General features: G+C 52.9%; 1 protein-coding gene across 2 annotated transcripts in view; it reads right to left on the reverse strand.

The window, feature by feature from the left end:
- Window positions 1-22,554, reverse strand: part of px (MAP7 domain-containing protein plexus) — a 47,122-nt gene that overhangs the window by 19,469 nt on the left and 5,099 nt on the right. The window lies entirely within an intron of this gene.

Here is a 22,554-nt window from a genome sequence, read left to right on the forward strand (position 1 = left end):
GCCCCCGATGCTCTTCTCTAAACGGCTGATAACAAAGCGCGCGGAATAAAGGATCGTTCGAGGGTGACTCGAGAGCACCGAGCAATCGATACGACGACCGCGTCAACCTCCTCTCTCTCTCCCTCGCTCTCTGTCTTTTTCTTCACCGGGATCGCTCTGTATCTTTCGAGGCTCTTTCTCGCGTCGATCTCCGTCGTCGAGACGAGACGGACACGCGATCGTCGGCCGATTCTCATCTTTCGAGACGTCGTGCGCCGTTCGGTGAATTGGCTGAAATGCACGGAAATATCAAAGTCGCAGGACGTCGGAGGAGAGAAGGGCGCGATACTTTCTACGTGGCTCGAAACCTGCAAATTTCTCGCGAAAGTCGGACAGACTTTGCGAGTCGGGTCGGTATCCACGGTCGACTTTTTCCTCCACCTTGTTATTTATTCGGCAGCCGCGGGCAAGTTTCGTACGGTTACCCGCGAGCCTCGACGGAGCAAAGGTAAGAAAACGCGGACGGGGAAAGCTCGTTTCGCCGTCTACTCGCCGCGAAAACTTGCTCGGAAGGTGTACGTGTAACGCGCGATAAACTTCAAGAGGGCGAAGATTAACGGGCGCGAGAACTTTTCGGGCCAAGTACATGGTACGTGGATCGTCGGTGGGATTTGCCAACAGGAAAAGCGGCAAAGTTGCTCGCTTCCGCGGCGCGTCGGACCGACATCCTTCGCGAACCTAATTTCCGCAACGATTGCGTTCGCCGACGGCGATCTATCGGTCAAACGGATCCTTCGCGTTAAACGGAATATCGCGTTAAACGAAAAACCGATTATACGCTTCTCTCGAACAGCCACGGTGGAGAAAGGGAGAAGGAAATCTTGGTCCATTCGACGAGATTAACTTGCCCGCGCAGATGGAACGTCGAGAATTTGAACACCTCTTCTGTCCGCTCGAGACAGCTTCCCTCGTTCTCCTTCCGGAGGAGAACCACCTTTCCATCGGCTACGCCACGTCTACGCTGGCGACCATTTCCGTTCGAGTTCCGTCGCTTTTCTTTGCTTTCTCCGTTGTTCGCGCTCGCTCCGCTCTTCCCCGCACGCACCTCGCGCGGGTTTCCTCGTTCGCGGAAAGACCAGCAGAACGCGGCGTGGCTGGTCGACGGCCACCGCCGAGGAACGAGGCGGATGGAGATTTAAAAGCCGCATTTTCCGCAAAAAGAACGGGCTCGGCTGGTTAAAGCGAGGGGAAGGACGTTTGCGATTCTTTTCAAGCGCCAAGATAGAGACGCTTCGTTGGTTCGCTGACGGAAAGGAAGGAGAAATAGAGGGAACGCAAGAGAAGGAACGCTTTTTAATCGCTCGTCGCTCGGAAAACACGTTTATCCGGAAATCCTTGCCAGCGAAAACGAATCCTCGCGTTTATTCCCGCGTCGTACCGCGACTTACGCGAGTCCTGAAAGCGCGCGCACGCGTCTACGTCGTCGAGAAATCCGCTTTCCTACGCAAATTCCGCGCGTGAATCTCGTTCCCACGCGACTCTGTGAAAATGCCAGGTCTTTCGCGGCTAAACACAGCCGACGATTGGAAATGACGCGGATAAGGCGGAGAGAAAAGGAGGTTTCGGTGAAAAGGACGACGATCGCGGGTGGATTCGACGTACCGGAAGGGAATGGAAGGGAATGGAAGGGAATAGGAGAAGCCGGAATAATCGTGGTCGATGCGCGGCAAGTAATCGGTAGCCTCGTTACCAGCTGCCGGCTCGTTAATTAACCGCGATTACGGGGGCGGTGGTGCGTGCGAGCGAACAAGCGGCGCTCGCTCCTCCGCGCGCTGCTACATCTCCCACTCCCTCCCCCCTCCCTACGCTCGTTACATACTCGACACTTGCCGCGCGCCACGAGCTTCCATCCGAACGATCGTCCGCCCGTGAAATCGTTACGATTTCGTGCATCGTGTCCCGGCGCCCGTCTCTCCATCTTCCTCTTGTTACGCTTTTCACACCGTTACTCCATCCGATACTCCAACGCGCCAGCCGTACGGCGCGCGTTACAACGCGTTTTAGAAAGTTGCACGCGTCGTCGACGGACACGCGCGTCGCGGCTAATTTATGCGGGTCAACGCGCGCGGACAAAGGCGACGTCGTCGTTCGTGTTCGACGAGACGGTCGGAGTCGCATCGTCGTCCCACCACGGTATGCGAAGACAGCAACGAGCAACCGTTAACTCACGACCTATTCTTTAGCGTGCGTTTCGGTCGCCCTACGTGCGAGCTTACCTGAAACAGACGAGAAGAGAAGCCTGTTGAAAATGCGATCGCCCGATTAATCGGTTAGAGCGGAAGCGTGCGTGCGACGCGGTGCGTTAACGAACCTGTCTGTTTATACGCGGCGGCAGTTAAGCGGAATCGACGAATCGTATTTACGAATCGAGATCGTGGACGACAAGAAAGAAGGAAAAAGAAAAAAAAGAAAGGAAAAAGGAAAAGAAAAGAAGCGGTTGCGCGATCGCGAAAGGTAGTTTTTCTTGGTATCTCGTTGTTCGTTTTCCTCGCTTTCTCTAAGAGCGGTACGCGCGACGTCGCGCGAGCAGAATACGACGTAGGGGACGACGAGTATCAAAGTGGCTGGTGAAACGCGGTATTCATCGAGCGAGCCACGCAGGACGTAAATAGGCTGCAGCGTAATTCGTATCACGCGGATCGTACGCGCGTTGCGCCCAGGGTTAACCGACCGAGTCACCGAGCCACTTGACCCGCGATCGATGAAACCTCGGAATTCTCGGATGAAAAATTCCTCGTAGGTACGCGCAGTGGCGATCAAAGGCGAGCGCGACGTACGACGCGTCAAGCAACGACCGTTTATCGGCGTAATCGCGTCTCGGTCTCGGCGAATCGATCGGCTCTCGTCTTCGTATTAGAAACTAGAGACACAACGTTCGCACGAGCGACGATACGCGCAGGCTTCCTCCGCTTTCGGCGTTCGCCGATCCCCTTGCCGACGCTTTCGGACGTATCGACGATCGCGACGATCGAGCGTGCGCGGAACGTCGTCGTATCGGCGGTCCGGCACGGTCGCTGGCGTCGCTTTGTCGTCGGTAAATTGATTTATACGCTCCGCCTTTGATGTCGGTTCGCCGCTCCGACGTCCGCGTCGACGTCGACAGCGACGCCGATGTTCGCGTCGAAAGGGCACGAGCGCGCGCTCCACGCGTTCCTGCGACTTCGTCGTCGCGCGATCTCCTTCCTTCTCGCTGATTCGATCGACGAATCGATCTTACGGCGATTCGCCATCCAACGAAGAACAACGCGCGCGTTTCCAAACGCGATTCTACACCTTTCGAGCCAGGTAGACTGGTTTACCTGTAACCGCGCGAAGAGGCGGACGAACGGCGGCGCGGCGGAAGCTTAAATATCGCGGCTGGCCGCGGCCGATCGAGCGGAAAGGGCAGAGGCCGATTATTCCGCTGCTTTTCATCGAAAAAGCAGTCCGGTGAATGCGCGCGCGTTGTCCGAAAGGGGGAGCGAGGACGAACGCGATACCGAGAAATTCGATGAAACAGAGGCGAGCGACGGCGTGGCGAGTTACCGGGAAAGCGTTTGTAAACCGAGAGAGCCGCTCGTAAAGCCGCGGGGCCTTCCATACACCTTTACGATCGATTACGGGCGGAAACGTCGAACGCGGCGTAAAAACAGCTGCTGTACGCGTCCAACAAGAGGATCGTCGAAATCGATTGAACGCGGTTTCGCGCCTACGCTCGCTTTCCACTGCCCACGCCGCAACACCGTTTCCAAACGAATCGAGACGACAGGAGGCGTTAAAAAACCCGAAGCGTCGCAACGAGTCGTCGCGCGTATCGCCACGCGATTCGTTCGCTCCGGATCAACGGCGACGCGACTCGACCGAGTAATCTCGATCGGACGTAGGTTCGCGGCCGGATAACCTCGACGAGTTCAACTTGGAAGCAGGAAGGCGGTTGATTATCGCGAGGTCGGCGTACTACGCGGCGTTTCTCGCGGAATCGATAAGCGTTACGGGGCAGGTATCGGGAGGACGCGGCGGAAGTCATAGACCGCGAGAATGGAAAAACGAAAGAATGCGTAGGAGGCGCGTTTCAGGTTGGCAGAGAGAGGCGATTTCCTCGTCGATTTGCGACGAGAGTCGCGAGCGCGACTTAACGTCGTAGCTGGAATCAATTTAGCGGATCCACGCTGCTGCGGCTGACGTTGCAAGTCGGGGGACCTTCGACGCTCTCGTGCCAAGAAGCGGCGGCGGCGGAGGCAGCAACTCGGTACCGAGCGACTCGCGCGCTCGCACCGTGCGTACCAAAACGCGAGACGAGCTGACGCGCTCTACGCGCGATCCGGTCTCCGCGAGTCGGCTTGCACGTCGGAGACGCGCAGCGCGAGAGGCGGAGAGGAAGAAAAACGGCGGAGGCAGCGAGGCAGAGGGGCGGGAGAACGCCTGCCGGATGATTATAGAGGGCGACGAGGCCAGGGAGCAAGTTTAACGGGCTGGTAAGCCGATGACTCGGAGTCATGACAACGCGTACAGTAGGGTCAACGAGTGTCAATCGAGGGCAACAGCGTCAAACGACGCCAATACGCTGTTGGGAAACAAACGTAAGCTGCCCTGCGTGTCTTTTGTCTGCCCAACTTTTTTCACGGCGAGAAAAGAGAACGTCGCGCTCACCAGCAACGAAAATAGCAGCGCGCGGATCGACGCGAGTTCCGATCGTTGGTTCGTAAACGTCGTAACGTCGCACAGCTGTCGGTAGACGCGGCATCTCGCGATCTTTGCCACTCCAACGTTCTACTCTCGTCCGGCCAACGACACACGACCGATTTTCTTCCAACGAAATACACCTGGCAACGGAAGAGAAAACACTCTCCTCGAGAAAAGTACGACCGAACGTCTCGCGCTATCGGTCCACTGTTCCGCCGTGGAGAACGCGTAATCGCCTTTATCGTCTTAATCGTCGTGATCCAACGACGAGACGGCGACTCCAACGCGTCCGTCTCTTCCATCTTCTAACCGTTTTCGCTGCCGGCGTTGTCGATCTTCGTCCGTTATCCTCTTTCGTCTTTGCAACGACGCACGCGATCCACCGAAGTCGAAAAGGAACGCGCAACGTCGGAGGAATCGTCTTTCGCATTCGGGTTATGTCTCGCCCGACTCGTAGACAGCGGTTCCGCGACGAGAATCGCTAATGCCGCGGCGTCGCTTCGCGATTGCCGAACGTGCCGGCAGCCAGTCCTGGATTCGACTAGTCGCTGCTCTTCGTACGTAGAATCGTAGACGATGTTGTTCTCGCTGTTATTTTCGTTATCGTGCGACGCGAGAAACAAAGGAGAAAAGAAGAGCGAGGCGAAAGAAAGCGCCGTTTTCGTCTAATCGTTGACAACGCGCGGGTGAAAGGAAAAAAAAAAAAAGAAAAGAAAACCGCGAACGGGCGCAAAGTGGTTGCGAGAACGGAGCGAAAGAGCTCGGAGAAGGCGTGCGCGTTGCGGATAACGCGATCAACGAATCGACGGGGAAGAGAGGACGCGTTTTAGCGGCGTGACGCGTTCAACGAGCGAATCTCGTTATCGTCGCGCGATCGACGTCGAACGCGTCGATCGAAAACGTTTTCTCGTTAACGACCGGCGGAGGGCTTCCCCGTGGAAACGTTCGTACCGCGCGAGTTTGGCCAAAGAGAGCCGGTCCCCGTGCGCGTACACGCACACGTGCTGCACGGCGGGCCGACGAACCGAGCGAGTAGAACGCACCTAGCAGAGGGTTATTAATTTCGTCGACTAGCCGGGTAATCGATCGACCACGCTGCTATAGCGGCCCCCGTACATTAAAATAATCATGGGCACGCGCGTTCCCGCCGTGTTGGAAACCGAACAGGGGAAGGAGGCTTAACATGCACGGGACCGTGCATTATTATTAATTAATCCGTTTAGGATTTATAGGACGTATCGCTGTCGTTGTCCCGTGCACAGCTTTCGGACAGGCGGTACACGGTTAACCGGTACTGTCCACCGATACGTCCGCGCGGCCTCGCGCTCCGCCAAGCCTCGTTCAACCCGTTGAAACGGAGAAAATTGATCGCGCGAACCGCGTTCGAACGCTCGACTCTCGCTGCATCGTCGGTCGCCATCGAGCGTTCGACGCGGTCTCGTTCGGATCCCGAGCGTCCTCGGTTCTCCGATCGCAACGCGCTTCGCTGGAACTCGTTAAACGGAATAAACGCGGTCGCGGATTCGCACCGTTGAACGGCGAAACGACGCAACGACCAGAGTCGGTCGGTAAAAGAAGCGGAGAGAGGGTTTCAAGGTGAGAAGAGCGCCTCGACGAGATCGCGCTGGTCGGTAAGAGCCGATCGAGGCGAACCGGCCCGCTTCTAAACCGAAGGATCGGAGTACCTGTGCGCGAATCGCTACCGCGTCGGGAAGCCGGAAACAGGTTTCTGCTGGAATTCGTTCTTGCACAGACCGTTCGACCGAGAACGGCGAACGCGCGACCGAGAGAATCTGCCCGTCCTTTCTTCGCTCTCGTTGCTCCAATAATCTTATCGTCGGTCGAGTCTCTCTCTGCCCGTTTTCTTGCAGCGGCCGCGAACAAACACGGAGCGAAACTCGTCGAACGAACGGCTCGAAACGCGCGGAAGGAGGAGCAAAGTTTCGGAGAAGGCGGACGTTTGTCGCCGTGCGTCGGAAGACGGTTTTGCTAGCCGTTTGCCTAGCAGGTGGAACCGATAGTATCGGCCGTGCGATACGCGCGTAGCTGCGCTCGGTTCGCGTTCTCGTCTCGAATCGAAGCGAGACGAAACGCTCCGCGGCAGAACAGAGTGGAAGCGAGACGGACGGCGCAAGGCCGAGCCAGCGTAACGGAAAGGGGCGTCGGAGACGGGGGGCAAATTTTAACGACTCTCGTTGCACTCGGAGTCGCGGCGATCCGCTGCCGGCTTAAGCAAATTACCGAGGGAATTGCGCTTCAGCCACTTTCCTTCTACTACTCGCTTATTCCGATAATTTCCTCGCCAACGACGGCGAAAAAAATCTTCGACATTACCGACGTCGAGCTTCTCTTAACCGGAATTTATACGCCACACGTCGAATAAAATTTCCCTTACGCTATACTCTGGCAGCGCGTGTTCCACGTCGACTCCGCGTCGACGATATCGCGCCGCGACGCGCCGATTCCAGCAAAATCGAGGAATACGCTCTGCTGGTGCGAGTCCTTCGCGTGCTCCACGCGCACGTACGCGCCGCGAACGTGACGAAAATTTCATCGACAGTTTGTTCCGTGGCGCGCCAAAGCGCCGCACGAACCGTCCGCGAAAAGCGACGTCGACTTTATCGCGATTTTCGAGCTAAAATTTCGCCGCTTGGCTCGCGTAAACGTTCGCAGCTTTCTCTTAACAGCGTGGAACGCGCGCGCGCGCGCGTGTCTGGTTGCATCACAAAAACGTACACGTGGCACCGATATATCTGGATAAAAATAAGAGCGAGCAGCGAACAAGGAGAGGAGAGGAGAGAAGAGGAGGGAAGGGAAGAGAAGAGAAGTACGAAGAGAAAGAGAAACCGGTTTAATATCTTTAAAGCAAATATCGGAGATTCAACGTTCGCGGTTGCTTTCAGGTTTTACAAAGCGCGCTGATTTACCGCCAACAAATTGATTCCGTCAACGTCCCTCGCTTCTCGTTTAACTTTGTCCGAGACTCTCCGAATCCGCGTCGCGATCGAACTCGGAGGCGAATCGTTCGCTCGTTGCTCGTTCGCGTACCTTTGGCCGTACGGTACCGTGCGGTATCGCGTGTCGTTAGGCGTATCGAGTTATACCAACGCAATAAGTTTCACCGAGAGATCGTACGATCCATCCGTTAATAAATTCTCCAAACGATGTCGGACCTCTTTCCGCGACCGTGCGACGCAACGGCCGTGTAAATATCGATGAACGCGCGCGTAGCTTAGCTCGCTGGTAGACGGATATCGCGGCAAAGAGCACGAAAACGCATTCTCGTGGGATTACGCGCGATCGCGATAGTTTGCGTTTACGTTTCGCGCGACGGACGTTCCGATGATCGCGAGAACGAGCGCGGATAACGAAGCCGCTCGATACGAAAACCGTGCGGCTCGTCGTTGTCGCAATTCCACCGGTCTCTTGCCGGCTCCACTTTGGAATATTTCGGATCACGTTGATACGACCGCTCGTCTTCTTACTCGTCGCGACTCGAACCGGTGGGCGAATACGTCGGTCGATGTTAAGATACAGCGCGGACTAGTCGAAGAAGGAAGAGCGAGAAACGGAAAACGAGTTCGCCCCGACTTACTTCCAACCCGACGACGATCGTTTCGTTGCCGTTGCCTGACCGGTCAGACCTTTCGTTTCTTTTGCCAGCGACGCGAAAAGTTCGCACGGCTCGACGTCCGTGGACGCGTAACCGCGCCAAACCGCCTCTGAAATGGAACGACGCGATTTTTACGCGACGATCGGACAGAACGGGTAGATCGAAGTCTACCGACGGACGATCTTTCGTAAACGTAACCGGTTCGCTATCCACTCCGCGTTCGCGTTTCTTCGCAGCGATATACCTGGTTCGTTGGCGATCGTTCCAGGAGCGAGATAATCGCAAAGCCGAGGCGGCAAAAAACTACGTGGCCGGGCTTCGAACCAGAGGGCAAACGATTATTGCGTGCGTCGCGCACAACCAGCCACGAAAGTAGGTACGCGAACCAGTTGCTCGCTGGATGAGATAGCGAGGAGAAGTTGCCCGAAGGAACTGCAGGCTGCAGCTGCGACTGTCGCGAAACGCGGTTAGTCGGTCCATCGATTTTCGTTACGATCGAAAGACACGCACGCGGCGATACGCTTCGCGCGTCTACCGATCTTCCGCCGAATCTTCCTTTCCTACTCTCCCTTTTTCCCGCGCATTCCCTTCCCGAGAAGCAGTTTCGAAGAAACGCGAGTTTCTACGTTGCCCTCTGATGGAAAGAGGACAAGAGAGTAGGAAAGACCCGAAACATAGCAAACCGATACCGAGTCGATTACGTTTTACGAGCGTTCGTTTTTCCCCTTTGCCATTGGCACTGCGGTCCGCGTTCGGACAACGCCGACGATAGGTGGAAAACGGGCAAGAGCGGTACGCGGCGCGACCGTAACGCGACGCAACGCGCGATACGCTGTCTAATAATCTGAAATGGAAGAGGGAAGGAAGATCGGGAAACGATAGGTGGAAAACGAGATAGGGTTAAGCAAGCACGGAACGGCAGCCAAGTATCGGCTACGGCTTGACTCGGTCGTAAGTTACCGCTTCGAGCGAAATCCTATTCGGGTTGGGGTCTTCCGGTGCTCGTCAACCACCACCCTGTGCTCTTCCCATAGGGAGACACAATGGGCGAACACGTTACACGTCTTGTAAGCGGCTTATCGACGTGTAAATACGATCGGCGAAAGGGTAACGCTACCTACGCGGCTCGCCAACCAACGAGTTTCTCGTTCTTCGAAAATCGTCCATCGAATCGAAGGACAAACGGATTCTCCGGGAAACGCGGAACGCCGATCCCGTAGAACGCGTTATGACGCGAGATCGAGCGACCGGTGTGGATCCGGCCGATCGAGGGCAATTTGTAATTCGATCGTGCGTCGACCGTTTGCTTCGACAGCTGTGAAAGCCGAGCGTGGGGCAAAGTCGCGGTAATTTCGTTTCCACCATTTCGCTGACCATTTTTTCGATCCATTTCGCCATCGGGCTAACTGCCGACCGGCCCATTCGGAGCATCAGGCGCGCAGGCGCGATTGAATCGTAAATTCGCGTAGTAATTGAAACGCAAACGCCGTTCGCCAGTTACGTTAATCCTATGAAATACAGCGCTCGTTGCACGACTCCGTGCCACCTCCATAACCACCGACGCCAACGGCTCTTCCACCGAAACACCCACTTCCACACCCCCACCAACCATATAGCCTCGTACGCTTCGCGGTGTTATCAACTCGCAGTGAGAAGTCAACACGCGAACCCGTCCCATAGCGGCTCGCGTGACTCTAATGATTACGAATTAGCCATAAATTGTACGATCGTGTAAAGCAGTTATAATTTATAACGGCAGCTACGACCGATGTCGGACTTTTTCTCTTTTGCTCGGTACGAAACCACAGGCGGCAAAAAAAGATGCAGAAGCGACCGATACCTTTTACGGACCCTTACGGTTCGCGCTATTTATACCAGATGCCGCGACGTTGCTCCGTTTCCACGGAAATCCTCTCGTTCGCTCTTCAAACGGAGAGGCTTCTCCGCGAGAGAAAGTCGACTGTGCTCGTTTACGCCAGTCGGTTTTCCATCTCGCTTCGAAAAGTCTCGGAAAAGGGAGAAACGTTGACGGATTAATCGAGAGGAGAACGAGAACGAGCGAGCGCGTCCGTCGACGTTCGGCAAAGATCGCCGATCGTCGGTTAACGCGCTCGGTCGTTCGAATGTTTAACTCGTGAACGATCGAGATCCGTCGGGTAAGAAGGAACGGGCCAAGGGTAGGAGAAAAGGCGAACAGGAGGCTCGCAAAGGGCGAAAGAAAACGCTGTGCGACCCTTCATCCCTTCTCCTTGCACCTACGCTTCGAGTATTGATCGAAATCGAAGGGGAGAGTTTCCAATGCGGGGTGGGTCATACCTAATTCATAGTCCTTGGGTTCTTGCAACCCTCCTCGGTGATTATTTCACGGCGGACGTGGGTCGAACGCACCGGCGGCTATAGAACGCCACGCGGCGGTACACCGAATCCAGAAAACTCGCCTTAACTCGCGCGCTCTGTCCCGATACTCGAAACGACGAATCTTCCAGCTTCCCGCGAACCTATCGAACCGTGTCGTTCCTACGCGACCATTCAAATTACACGGCTGTTTTTCCACCTATCAAACTATCGATAGCACTCGGTAGTTTGGATTTTGTCCTTAACGATCGAACTAAACCTCCACTTCTCGTGATTTTTCGCCGTTTATCTAAAGCGAGTACACGCTTGTACCGTGCGTATCTACGCGTCGACGTAATCGTGGTCCGACCAACCAACGGAAAAGAAACGAAAATCGAGATGTCTCCGAAAGAAACAAACCCGACGTAATATCGGCGGTATTTTGAATTACACAGACTTCCAAACATCGACATCGGCTGTGTACGTTCCTTCCGAGATCAGCAGCAGCTCGGCTGGCCACGAAACTACGACGTAAAAAGCGAAAGACGTTAATAATCGAAAGCAAAGAGCTTTCCAGCTAGCGGGAAAGTAACCGCGACACAAGGTACGCGTTTCCACGAAAAAACACAAAGCCAGATATTTTTTCAGCCGGTCGGGCCCTCGATCTCATCCTGGCTACCTGCGTCTACTCGTAGCCGTTCCTCCGTAAACGTGTACGTGAGTTATATAAGAGGAAACGCTAGTGTGTCGAAGCGGCGGCACTTTACACACGCATGCTCGCGCGCTCGTGCTCACTGTCCGTGCCTAGTCTGTCACGTACCCGTCTCCGAAACCTTGGAAAGCAACCGCGCGAGCACACCAAGCGCCAGAAGAAAGTGGCGGATTGGACTGAAGGGAAAAACGGATAGAGAGGAACGAGCGAGACTAAGGGAGAGAGAGAGAGGCTGTTGAAAGAGAACCGCAGCGCGTTGGTAGCGGTGGTAAGCGACGCGACACGCGCGACGTACGCCGCTACTCTCTGGTCCGAGAAAAAACAGGGAAAAAAATAGCAGGAGCACTTTTCACCGAGCGTGCTCGAGTTCCGGCATAGAAGGTAAAACACCTAAAGGCACGTACGCGGCCACCCTCGATGACGACGACGACGACGACGACGACGATGATCCTTTGCTACGCGAGTCAACGCGCGCGTGCGCTCGAAGAAGAAAAAAAAACCAGTTTTAAACGATACAAAAGGCGGACGAAGAGGAAAGAGGCAGAAGAATTTTCATCTGGTAGTCGCGCGATTCACGCGCGTTGATCTAACAGCGGCGAGACGAGAGCGACTTTTCGAGTCTATCGAACGTGTAACGCGACGCAGAGCGAACGAGACTCTGGCAAAGTTACGGGCGACGGGGAGACGACGACGAAGAAGAGAAAGGAAGACCGAAAGGCGAGAGAAAGATCGACGACGAACGCCGAACGCCTCTTATAAATACGCTAAATGTCGAGGGTACAAAGGATACGCGAGAAACGTGGCAAGGGTTGAAACGAGTCACGAGGAGAACGAGCGCAGCGCGATGGTCCAAGGAAATAGAAAGGGAAGGAAGCAGAGAGAGAGAGAGAGAGGGAGAGGGAGGGATTGGCGAGCAAGCTCGAGGAAAAGAGAGGAAGAGCAGGAAAGGGGTAGAATAGAAACACAAAGGGTTATTTTAACAGCCCTTTGTCGAGCGTGGCAGAACGGAAAGAAGAAAAAGTAACGCCGTTGCCTTGCAATTATTTAGTGGACTGTGGAGCGACCGAGAGGCCAAGCACCGGAGAAAAGGGAAGCGCGAACGGTTACAACGGGCAAGAGGGAAGAAGGTAGCGGGCGAAGCGATTTTCTGCGAGAGCTGGCAACGGGTAAAGGTACGAGAATAAACGCGAATAAACTCCAACGAAGGCGAATAAACGATCGCGAGTGAAATTTTCGTGGAACGATCGGATCGGAGGAGAGGAGCGAAGGCTGGCGCGAATTCGGGACGAGAAACGACGGAAGAAGAAAAATTGCACGGAGAATCGAAAGACAAGAGAGAAGAAGGTAATGGACTTTATCGGACCGGTAGGTGGTCGACCTTCCGTTTTTTCCTCTTCTCCCGTTCCTTCTTCAACCACCTGAGCGCGACTCTCTCCCCCCACCGTCCGCGGACCCTCCTTAATTGTCTTCCACTCGTTTTTACGCCCGTTCCACTTCGTTACGGTCTGAGTAGCGAGGAGGCCTTGCGAGACATTTACAGTGCCGCACGGGTGGCCTGGATAAAAACAGGCAGAAACCAACAGGATGAAAGAAAAAAAGGAGAAAAAGAAAAGAAAAAAAGAAACAAACGGAACGTTTGGGCGCGTATATCGCGAACGTCGCGAGACACCGGCGACCACAGCCTTATCGATCAAGTCGATTCTCGCGTTCGTTATCCTCGGGCTAGCCCGTCGCTCTCGCTTGTTCGCGATCGCACCTACGTACACGATTTATTCGCCGCGTGTACGAACGCGGCCAGGACGAGAGAGGGCACGCCACGGCAAATCACGAACAAACGGTTTTAACGAGCGTGACTTTCGAATTCGTTACAAAGTGTTTGATTTAACAACGAGAATCCGGTCGAGTTCGCGCGTTATTTAGCGTGGTTGTAGCAGCGCGTTGCTAACGCTCGCGTCACCAAGAGGTTACGAGAATTAGCCAAGTTAGAGGCTGTTAGGCGACCACCCGGATCGGAGATCCCATAATGGAACTGGATTTAACCCCGAGGCCTGTCAGTAGGGTTTCGCCGTAGTTTCAGACTCCCGCAGCCGGAACGTTATATGTGTAGCCTCCTCCCCCCTCTTACTCCTCGGTCACTAAACTCACCGACGAACCAACATCCACGTCTATACCAACGCGACTTCTCGGAAAACTTAATGCCGCGCGCGCCTCCACTGTGCATCGCGTAACGCCGTATTTTTCAGCAAATTGTCTACCGACTAACCACCGTCGAAACGTCCTCCTCGTCGTCGCGCTCTCTACCCACCGCGACGATTACTTCGCGTCCCCTCCTTCTCTGTCGATCGAACGCGTTTCCAATGTGACGCGTTCCACGTACATTTCGAACCGTGACGTTCCAGCATTTTTCAAACTATCCGATTTATTAACACATCGGCGACGGCCAACGACGAGAATGCGTCTCAAAAATAAATTTACAGGTCGCTTCGCAAACGTCGCGTTAGACGTTCCACGAATCGAAAAAATTGTTTGTGTCTTTACCTTTCTCGTATGTCCCGCGATACGACCGTGTATACGTTAGAACGATAAGCCTCGAATTCGAAGGTCGGGCTTTGCTTCCAGTCGTAATGACAAGTTTCAGATAACTCTGTTTACAATGGAACGAGATAATCCCTTACGGTTGATGAAATCATAGTGTGTCGACGGAGCGACGGTAAAATATTCTCGTCTTTCTTTGGCCTCTACGACTCGATCGTCGCTACGGAAGGACACGACGAACAATTCGAAGCCCTCGGACGGCTATTACAGTCAACAGATATAAGCGACTTTACGCAAAAAAAGTAATTTACGCCTTTGCCTGAAATTCCTTCGTAAAATATCGATCGGTTACGGCAGTTTGCCAGCGTAACGCTATGCGAACGTCCCGTCGGCAGAGCGTCGACAACACCGAAGAAGATCGTAGAGCAGCGATAGATCTCGTAATTCGAAATCAACCGACTTTATCGCCGACGAAAGCCGATTTTCGATTGAAAGATCGGCGCGAAGATTCAAAAACGTTTAAACTCGAATACGGATCGAAGGAAATTTGAGTGGTTTCGCGACATCGTCGTGCTTTTCGTCGTATCGTCGCAAGAGATGCTCGACGCTTGGCGCTTCTGCTGCTTTCTACATCGTTCGTCACCGGAAGATAATTAATTTTTCGCTGGAAAAGAGAAGACAGCCTCGACACCGGGAGACAAAGGAAGAGAGAACCGATATAAACGTGGTTGCCAGAGGCTTCGTGTGCGGTCGCCGACACGATACCCGATATCCGTCGTTCGAGCAGCGTGCAGGAATTAAAACGGACTCGTCGTCCTCGGCATTACGGATGTCTAGTCAGTTTTATCGCTTCTGACACGACGAAAGCGAATAACCAAAGGAAAGATAAAAGACGATGAAAGAAAGTGTGCTTGCACGAGCGAGCATGATTAAGAGACGGAGGGCGCGCGCGCGAGAGAGAGAGACAGAGATGACGATACGATGAAAGAGAACACGAACAGGGAATGAAGTGGAACGGGACAAGATGGGAGTAAGGTAGGGGAGGCACGAAACGATAGGCATTGAATGGTCACGCGCAAACCGATATGCAGGCTCGGTTAACGTACTTTGTTTTAATATTCGCCAATGACGCTCGACGAACGATAAAAACTACGATCTGCAATTAATAACGATCAATCATTCGACTATTTGATCGTTTTACGACTCTTGGCTCGAGCAAAGCAAACCGACGAGAACGATTCTCTCTCGTCGTTAATTTTATCGCTCCCGCATCACCCATCCATTATCTCGCGCCCATCTTTCGAAACCTGCGTGTAGTCGCAGATTCAAGATCGACCAACGAAAAGAAAGCGGGCAAAAAAGGAAGACGACGCACCGTAAAAGTACGATACGGTTAAGCGATTTATACGGACGTTTATAGGACTCGCACGGAATATCCATGCACGACGACGGTTGCTTTCTCTCGCGACTCTGCGAGAGTACGTACGGTGGTGGCGATAACTAAAATTATACACGCGACGACCAACCGGAGGCAAAGTACGGCAAGGTAGTTAAGAAAATTGCCAGTACTCGGCCGAGTGTGTACGGCTCTGTGGCGAACGAGTTAGAAGGCTCGCGCCTCTTTCTTTCAGCGGCCAGACCTTTTTTCCCCTTCCACGAGTCTTCGCGAGCACCGCACGTCAATCGTGGATGCTAGAAACTTTGGTGAAAGCGACGAAACGCTGGGTGAACGAGAATCGACTCTCGCTATCGCGAAAAGACTTTCGCGTAACGAGACCCGAATATCGAGTAGCCCAGATAAATAAGAGTAAACGAGAATTCCAGAAAAGAGAAACAGAGCGAGCGACATAGACAAAGAAAGGGTGAGAGAGAGAGAGAGAGAGAGAGAGAGAGAGGCAGACAGACAGAGAGAGAGAGAGAGAGAGAGAAAGAAAGAAAGGTGGAGACGACAAAGGAAAGGTGGCTGAAAAAAATATACCTGGATAATAATAAGGATGTCCGGCGTGCGAAGGATGCACGAGTGGATGCGGCGCCCGGAAGTCCATTCTGGCTGATGTCGTACAAGAGCTTCGCTGACAGCGTAGACTCGAGGGAAATGCACGCGATGCTGCGAAGCTAGCAGGAAACTATGGCAGGAGGCCGTTTTTTCTTCGTAACCTCCTTTAATCGATCGAACTGCATTTTTTTACATCCACCACTCGTCGATCCATCGATCCTCGATCAACGCATGCATTCCACGCACTTATCCTTTTATTACAGCACACCAGCTTCTCTCTCGCGAAAAGGCTTTCCGCGATAGTTAAAAATAAATCACCGATCGATCAAGCGCTTAGCCGCGAGTCGAGAATAGGACGATCAACGACGAAGCGAACACGGCCCGACGGGAAACGTCGCTACTTCGCTATGAATCGGCGTGGTTCCGCTTTCCAAACGGTTCGCAACGCGCGGTAACGCTACTCGACCGGTATCATCGTTCATCGCGCATACTCTCGCCGCTCTTGTTCGACGTCGACGCGTGATTTACAGCTTCCGAACGGATCGCGCTACCGTGCGCAATTCGCACACTCGACGCGACCGCGCGAGACAGAGTTTCAGTCTTCTTTCAGAATCGCGTTCCTGCGTTAACGTTATTACGCGTCGATAACGGCTATCGAACGGTACAAGAATAACGACAACCGACGAACGATCGAATCGCCACGCGCTGTTTCGTTGGCCGTAGACCGACGCGAGAACGTTACGGAGAGCAAGAAAGTTGCTACTCGTACCGCACTCCACTCGTGACTGGCAGCAGCGAACACCTACGCACGAGAAACACCACGCTCGCGCGCGCGATCTATCGTTGAACCAAGTACACACACACAAGCGCGCGCGCACGCGGAAAGAGTGTGAGAGAGATACGGGCGATGGTGGAGTTCCGCGCACTAATCACCACTTAATTGGCCGAGACCGACGCGGCAGGTCGTGCCATTACGGCTAATTGACTGAATGCTTCGGCGCTACCGCCAGACGGCCAGGATATATTTTCACGCGCGCGCCTCGCAGCCAACCGAGGCCGAGCGTACACAGCCAAGAGGAACGGAGACAGGGACAGACAGGCGAGAAAGAGGAGAATTAGTGCTGCGAAAGGGAGGGGGAAGTTCGAATCAGCCGAGAGTATAGGAGACGCTTTTAAAACGCGTCGGTATCGCTGTCTTTTGTTCGCGACACGCGTTGCGCGTGCGCTCGCGACTTCTACCGACCAACGGACCGATAGACGGACAGACCGATCGACCGAATAAACGAGCAATCGCGACAGACCGGTTATACACTGTGACGGACAAAATCCATCGTTAACGAGTCACTCGTTCTCTCTCTCTTTCCCTCACGTGGTGTCCGAGAACGAATCGACCACCCTGAAACGACACCAACGGTGGCTGGTACTCGACTAAAGAGCCGAGTCGCGCGTTCGACGCGCTTCGTTCGCCTTCGTGTCCCTTTCGCCCCTCCACCGTGCCAACGCGATCGTACAGATACCACCGTGCGCTCCGAGCAAGATCGTCCGATCCGTTCGAGCGAGAGTAGAATACGAGCGTGCGACAAGCCAGACTACGCCTGCTTTTCGGCCAATGGAACCCGTCGCGCGTTATTACACGCGTCTTTGCCAGTCGTTTCACGAGCCGGCCGATAATCCTTTCTTCTCCTTTTGTCGACTACACATCCCTGGTATCGCTCGACTCGCGTACACGACTTTCACCGAACAACCGTGTCGTGGTTCCGAAATAATTTTTCGCGCGACACCTATCGCGACTAACGACGTTTCTCCCACTTAATTCGCACGAAGCTCGAGCAAGGATCTCGAATCGTACGATCGCCAACGATCTCGTCGCGTATTTTTTCTGCTCCAACGACACAGCGATCTTTTCTTCGACAGTTTCGAAGGGAAAAAAGGAGTTCGGAAAATGGCACGATAAAAACAAAAAGTCATAAGACGACGACGACGAAGAGGAAGACGAAGGAAGGGAAAGAGACGAAACGGAGCGTATTTGGGAACGTCGACTACGTTCCGTTTTCTCTCTTCCCTGCCGCCTGCGTAATCATACACCCGCTCGCTGCCTCGTGGTAATAGGCGAGAAGAGGGCATGTATACGGAGCAAGATCCTGCTATCTCTCTCCCACTTTGTAAGCCATCTGGCGCTGAAGCGGCACGCGCTGTGAAACCAGCAAGCCGCTCGGTTTCCTCCCCTTCCATCTCCTAGCCACCGATCTACGTTTCTCTCTCCCCTTCAGCCCTCGCACTCACTCACACTCTCTCTCTCTCTCTCTCTCTCTCTGCCGTCCGCTCGCGCCAACCCCCATTCAAATCCAGCTACTTGCTTCGGTCTGACCATACCCCGACCGTCATCCCTTCCTTGCTCTTTCAACGCGAGAGAGCCACGCGTTAGACGAGCGAAACTCTAGAAACGCAAGAGGCGAGAACGAAATGGCCGATAAACGGAACCGACCGCGGAACAAAGTCGAGCATATCACGATCACTTAGTCGTTGACTTTGTAAGTAATCCCACCGTTTCGATATCCGATGCGACGCGATCGTGATTATCGCGGTGTCTCGACTCTGGATAACGGAAAAAATCGCACGACGAGCGTCTTTCGACTTTTATCGAACCCGGCGAGACAATGGCAAGTTGGTTCGAAACAAATCCGGTTTAGACGCGAGCAAGGTGGAGACGCGCAGCGAATTCGTGATCAACCTGTTAATCGAATTACAGATGTGTTCGTAAAACGACTCGATCAATTCCACCTCTTTGCTCGCAGGTTCTCGAATCGAAACTTGTGCCTGACGTTTGCAGCGAGCGATCGACAACGAACGGATCATCGATAGACAAAATCGATCTATCGTGAAACCGTGTTACGTAAGACGCGCGATCGATGCGAGTTTGCTACCGCGAAGCGACGCAAAACACGAAACGAGGCAGAGTCCGATTGGCAGAAAGAGAAGAACGTAATAATTGAAGGATTGATACGTCTATTAAAGTTTATTATCGACCTAACAACCGCCAGACCGTATTCTTTCGAATCGTTTCTAAATTAAATCTTTAGCGAATTAAAACGTATTCACGAACAAGCAAGTAAGAACGGTAGTGTTTGTGGTGGCATCGCGAGTACCAGCAGGGCGAGATAAGAAGGAGCGAGTTTCTCGAATATAATTCGAGGTGGGACAAAGTTGCGCGTACAGCGCGACGCTGTATCAACGTCGACGTCGGCGTCGACGTTCGCTAATTGGTAAGAGGCTGGTTGGCAGGCGAAGGAGAAGTTGGAACGCGATAGACGTCGCGCGGCCGAAATATGTACGTACGTGTAGCAGCGAGGACCGCTCGTACGCGCGAGGCGAAGGAAAAAGACGAGAGGCCACGAGCCACGAGATCGGCGGCGAGGAAGACGGAAAGACGGTATGCGAGCGACGGCAAAGTTAGATGCCCGAGTCAGAGAACCCAACAGGCGGCTGTCTGTCGAGCAAAATCAATGCGTGCCGGCGACAGGGAACTTCCCCCGAGTCCCCCCGCTCGCGCTTCTTCTTCCCTCGTGGCACGCTATCCTCTTCCACCTCTGCTCGTGCCGTGACCAACCCTCTTCACTCGCGTATCCTTCTCTCGCGGCCTTTCTCTCTCTCTCTCTCTCTCTCTTCTCTTTCTGCCTTTAGTTCGTTCCCTGCTGCGAATCTCCGGATATACAAACACGGTTGGTCATGCTCACCCTCGCTTCAATCCAATACGCTCGCGTTCGCATTCGCGTTACGGTTCCAGTTCCCTTTCTCATTTCCCACTTCTCCTTTCCCCTTCCCGTTCACCTTCGCCGTTACCCTCCGAAGACGTCGCTAACTCCCCCGGGGCTAATAAGCTCTACTATTTTTATCGAGGTTTTCACCTTGAACGAACTTGACGCATCTTGGCATTTGTATCGCCTTCCTGATTTCTAGGCATAACCTAGCGTCTAGCCTCCTACGAGGATACTTTTTGCGCCACGAAGCGCTAGCAAGAAGAAGATCTTTCGAAAAGGCCACAAAATTTCGAGATGAGCTTAGAAAAAGGAATTCTACGTTATTTTGCATCGGTAAACGGAGGAGTTCGGAACCGGGAGGGGGGGAGGGGAAGGGGAGAGAGAGAAGAGAGAGAGTAACAGAACGTTACTCGAAATAAAACTAGCTGGCCGCAAGAGGTGGGCGAAACTACTCCCACGCCAGTCGGTGGTTAATTATTAACACGGGCCGACAGAGGGACCGTGCGCAGCGCGTTAAGAGGGCGCGTGTAGAGTAACGCGCTGATATATAGCTGCGTGGCATCAACCCGATTAAGACGACCGACTTTGCGAAATCGACGCAACATCCAGCAGCGGAAACGCTGAAAGTTCTCTGATCGATCTTTATATTCGAGAATTGTTCTCGGTAGAGGTAAGCGTGGAAACGTGCGAAGAGCGCGAACGTCGTTAAAAGATACACAGGCGCGTATGATTTAAGAGGAAGAAAAGCGGGACCGCTCGAATCGAGACTTGGCAGCGATTTGGCGGTGGAGAATGTGCGCCAAAATCGAGCCTTTTGGCTGCGCGCCTGCCGAGAATACGTGAGCAACCCCGATGTAGAACTTCGAGCGACAAGGAGCGAGAAAAGCAGTCGATAACGTTGATATCGATTCCCAAAGGAAGAGGAAAACGAGCACTTTACCTCTCTCTCCCTCTGATTGCACTCCTAGTAGCGAGAGAGCAAAGGAAGGTCGTAAAGGATAGAACTTCCCTATGTACATATACGTACACGTACACGTACGCGTATAATACAGGCGCGAATACACACGAGCCTAGCCCCCTTTTAGTCTGCGTGTCTCTTTCCCGTGTCCGCGCTTTATTTCCCCTCTCTATACATGGCGGTATAAGTAGACGACGATGTCCTGCCTCTGTACGCTTTCCAGGACAGGAGAGTCGTGTTGACGAGAAACGACAAGGCTGGTCTCCTAATTCGAATTTAGGTGTTGGGCGGGTTGGCAAGTGGGCGCAATGCGGTGTCGCGCTGCGGGCATTTGCTCTTTCTCCTTCGATCCTTCCTTCCTTCCTTCCTTCCTTCCTTCCTTCTACTTCCCCATCGCACCCTCCTTCCTGCTTTCGCTCTCCTTCGCTTACCCCCCTGTCGCTGTCAACCAGCACTACTACCCTGTCTACCAAACCACCGCGTTAAGTCTCTCTAACGTCTCCAACCACCTACTTCCTCTAAGCCAGATCGACCGACCTTAATCGACCTTTTCATCTCGGTGATCGTGTTTCGTTTCAAAGCTATTTTCCTTCCAACTTGTAACCTCTGTATTTACGCTGCAATTAGTTTACTTCTGCGGTTCATCGAAATGTTTAACCGTAAACCGTATCGTGGCGTACGATCGAATTTCCCAGTGGCTTTATCCCGACTGTCCGTCGCGATCTGTACAATTTATCGTTGAAAGAAGTAAACGACAAATCGTTCAGTCAAATAATTAACGGGGAAATCGAGCGAATGTCGTTTTCGTGATAACCTCGAATATCTTTGTTTCGTCGAGCAAACGAATTGCACGAAAAATATTATTTATGGTCGTCGGTGCGATATTTTCACGGTTTCGCCGCTTTCTAACACGCTCGTATCGAAAACGAAATTCGTTTCCAGCCTCTCGTCAAGAATTTTACGACTGCTAAATAGCAGGTCCGCGCGATGCTGTTACACGATCGTCGACGCGAACTCGACGAAACTTACCTTGTGGTATGAAAGCGCGTACACGTTTGGCAAGTCGGAACGACAAAAAGAAAAGAAAGCGGAGAAGGTGTTATGGACTAACAGTGGCGAAGATGGAAAGTAGCTTGCCTGAGCGAGCTATTGTTCTTTGAGAAAACATGCGAACCGCGAATGCTTAAACGTTTTAGAAATTTATCGAACAACCACGTGAAAATTTCATTGGGAAGCTTTCTAGCGACTTGGAAACCCGAGATGCTTGTCGCATGAACAGAGGAAAGAAAAAGCTTTAGCGAATTATACGTCGACGTAAACATCTTCTTGGATGTAAGATCGAAGTAAATGAATAAAAACGGGATAAAGTGCAAAGGGAAGAAAAGAAGAAGAAGAAAAAGAAGAAGAAAGAAAGAAAGAATTCGCTCGAACGTAACCATCTTCTTAGGTGATTCGCAACTGTTAGATTTTTTAAGAGCTTTCTCATCCGTTCGCCCCCTATTTTTATCCTTTTCATCGCACCGACCACTCTCGCATCTTCAATACGTCGTCTCTTCGTTCAAGTACGTACATACATCCACGTATACGTATATTCTTTATCTCTTGAAATTAAATCTGTGCGAAAATATATTCGTTATCTCGACTTTAACGAAATAGCATCGTTCGATAAAGGAAAAAAGTCCAAGTGCAATCGTTAAAAGAAAGAGTAAAAGAATAGTAAAAGAAACAATACGTAGACATACAGCGACGTAAAATCTAACGTATTCGTCTCAAGTAACTCTGAAGTGAATGCTTACGCAGGAGATAGCGTTCCAACGTAAACCGATAACCTTAGCGTGTCTGGCAAATGTTTGACCACATACATAATATTTTTCGTTATCTAAGACACTTGTATACTTAATCTCGCTATGTGTGTATAAGCATGCATATATGGGATTATAAACGAAG

This window comes from Bombus flavifrons, chromosome 7 (genome assembly GCF_040668555.2).
Source record: "Bombus flavifrons isolate JBK064 chromosome 7, iyBomFlav1_principal, whole genome shotgun sequence".
Taxonomy (NCBI): Eukaryota; Metazoa; Arthropoda; class Insecta; order Hymenoptera; family Apidae; genus Bombus; species Bombus flavifrons.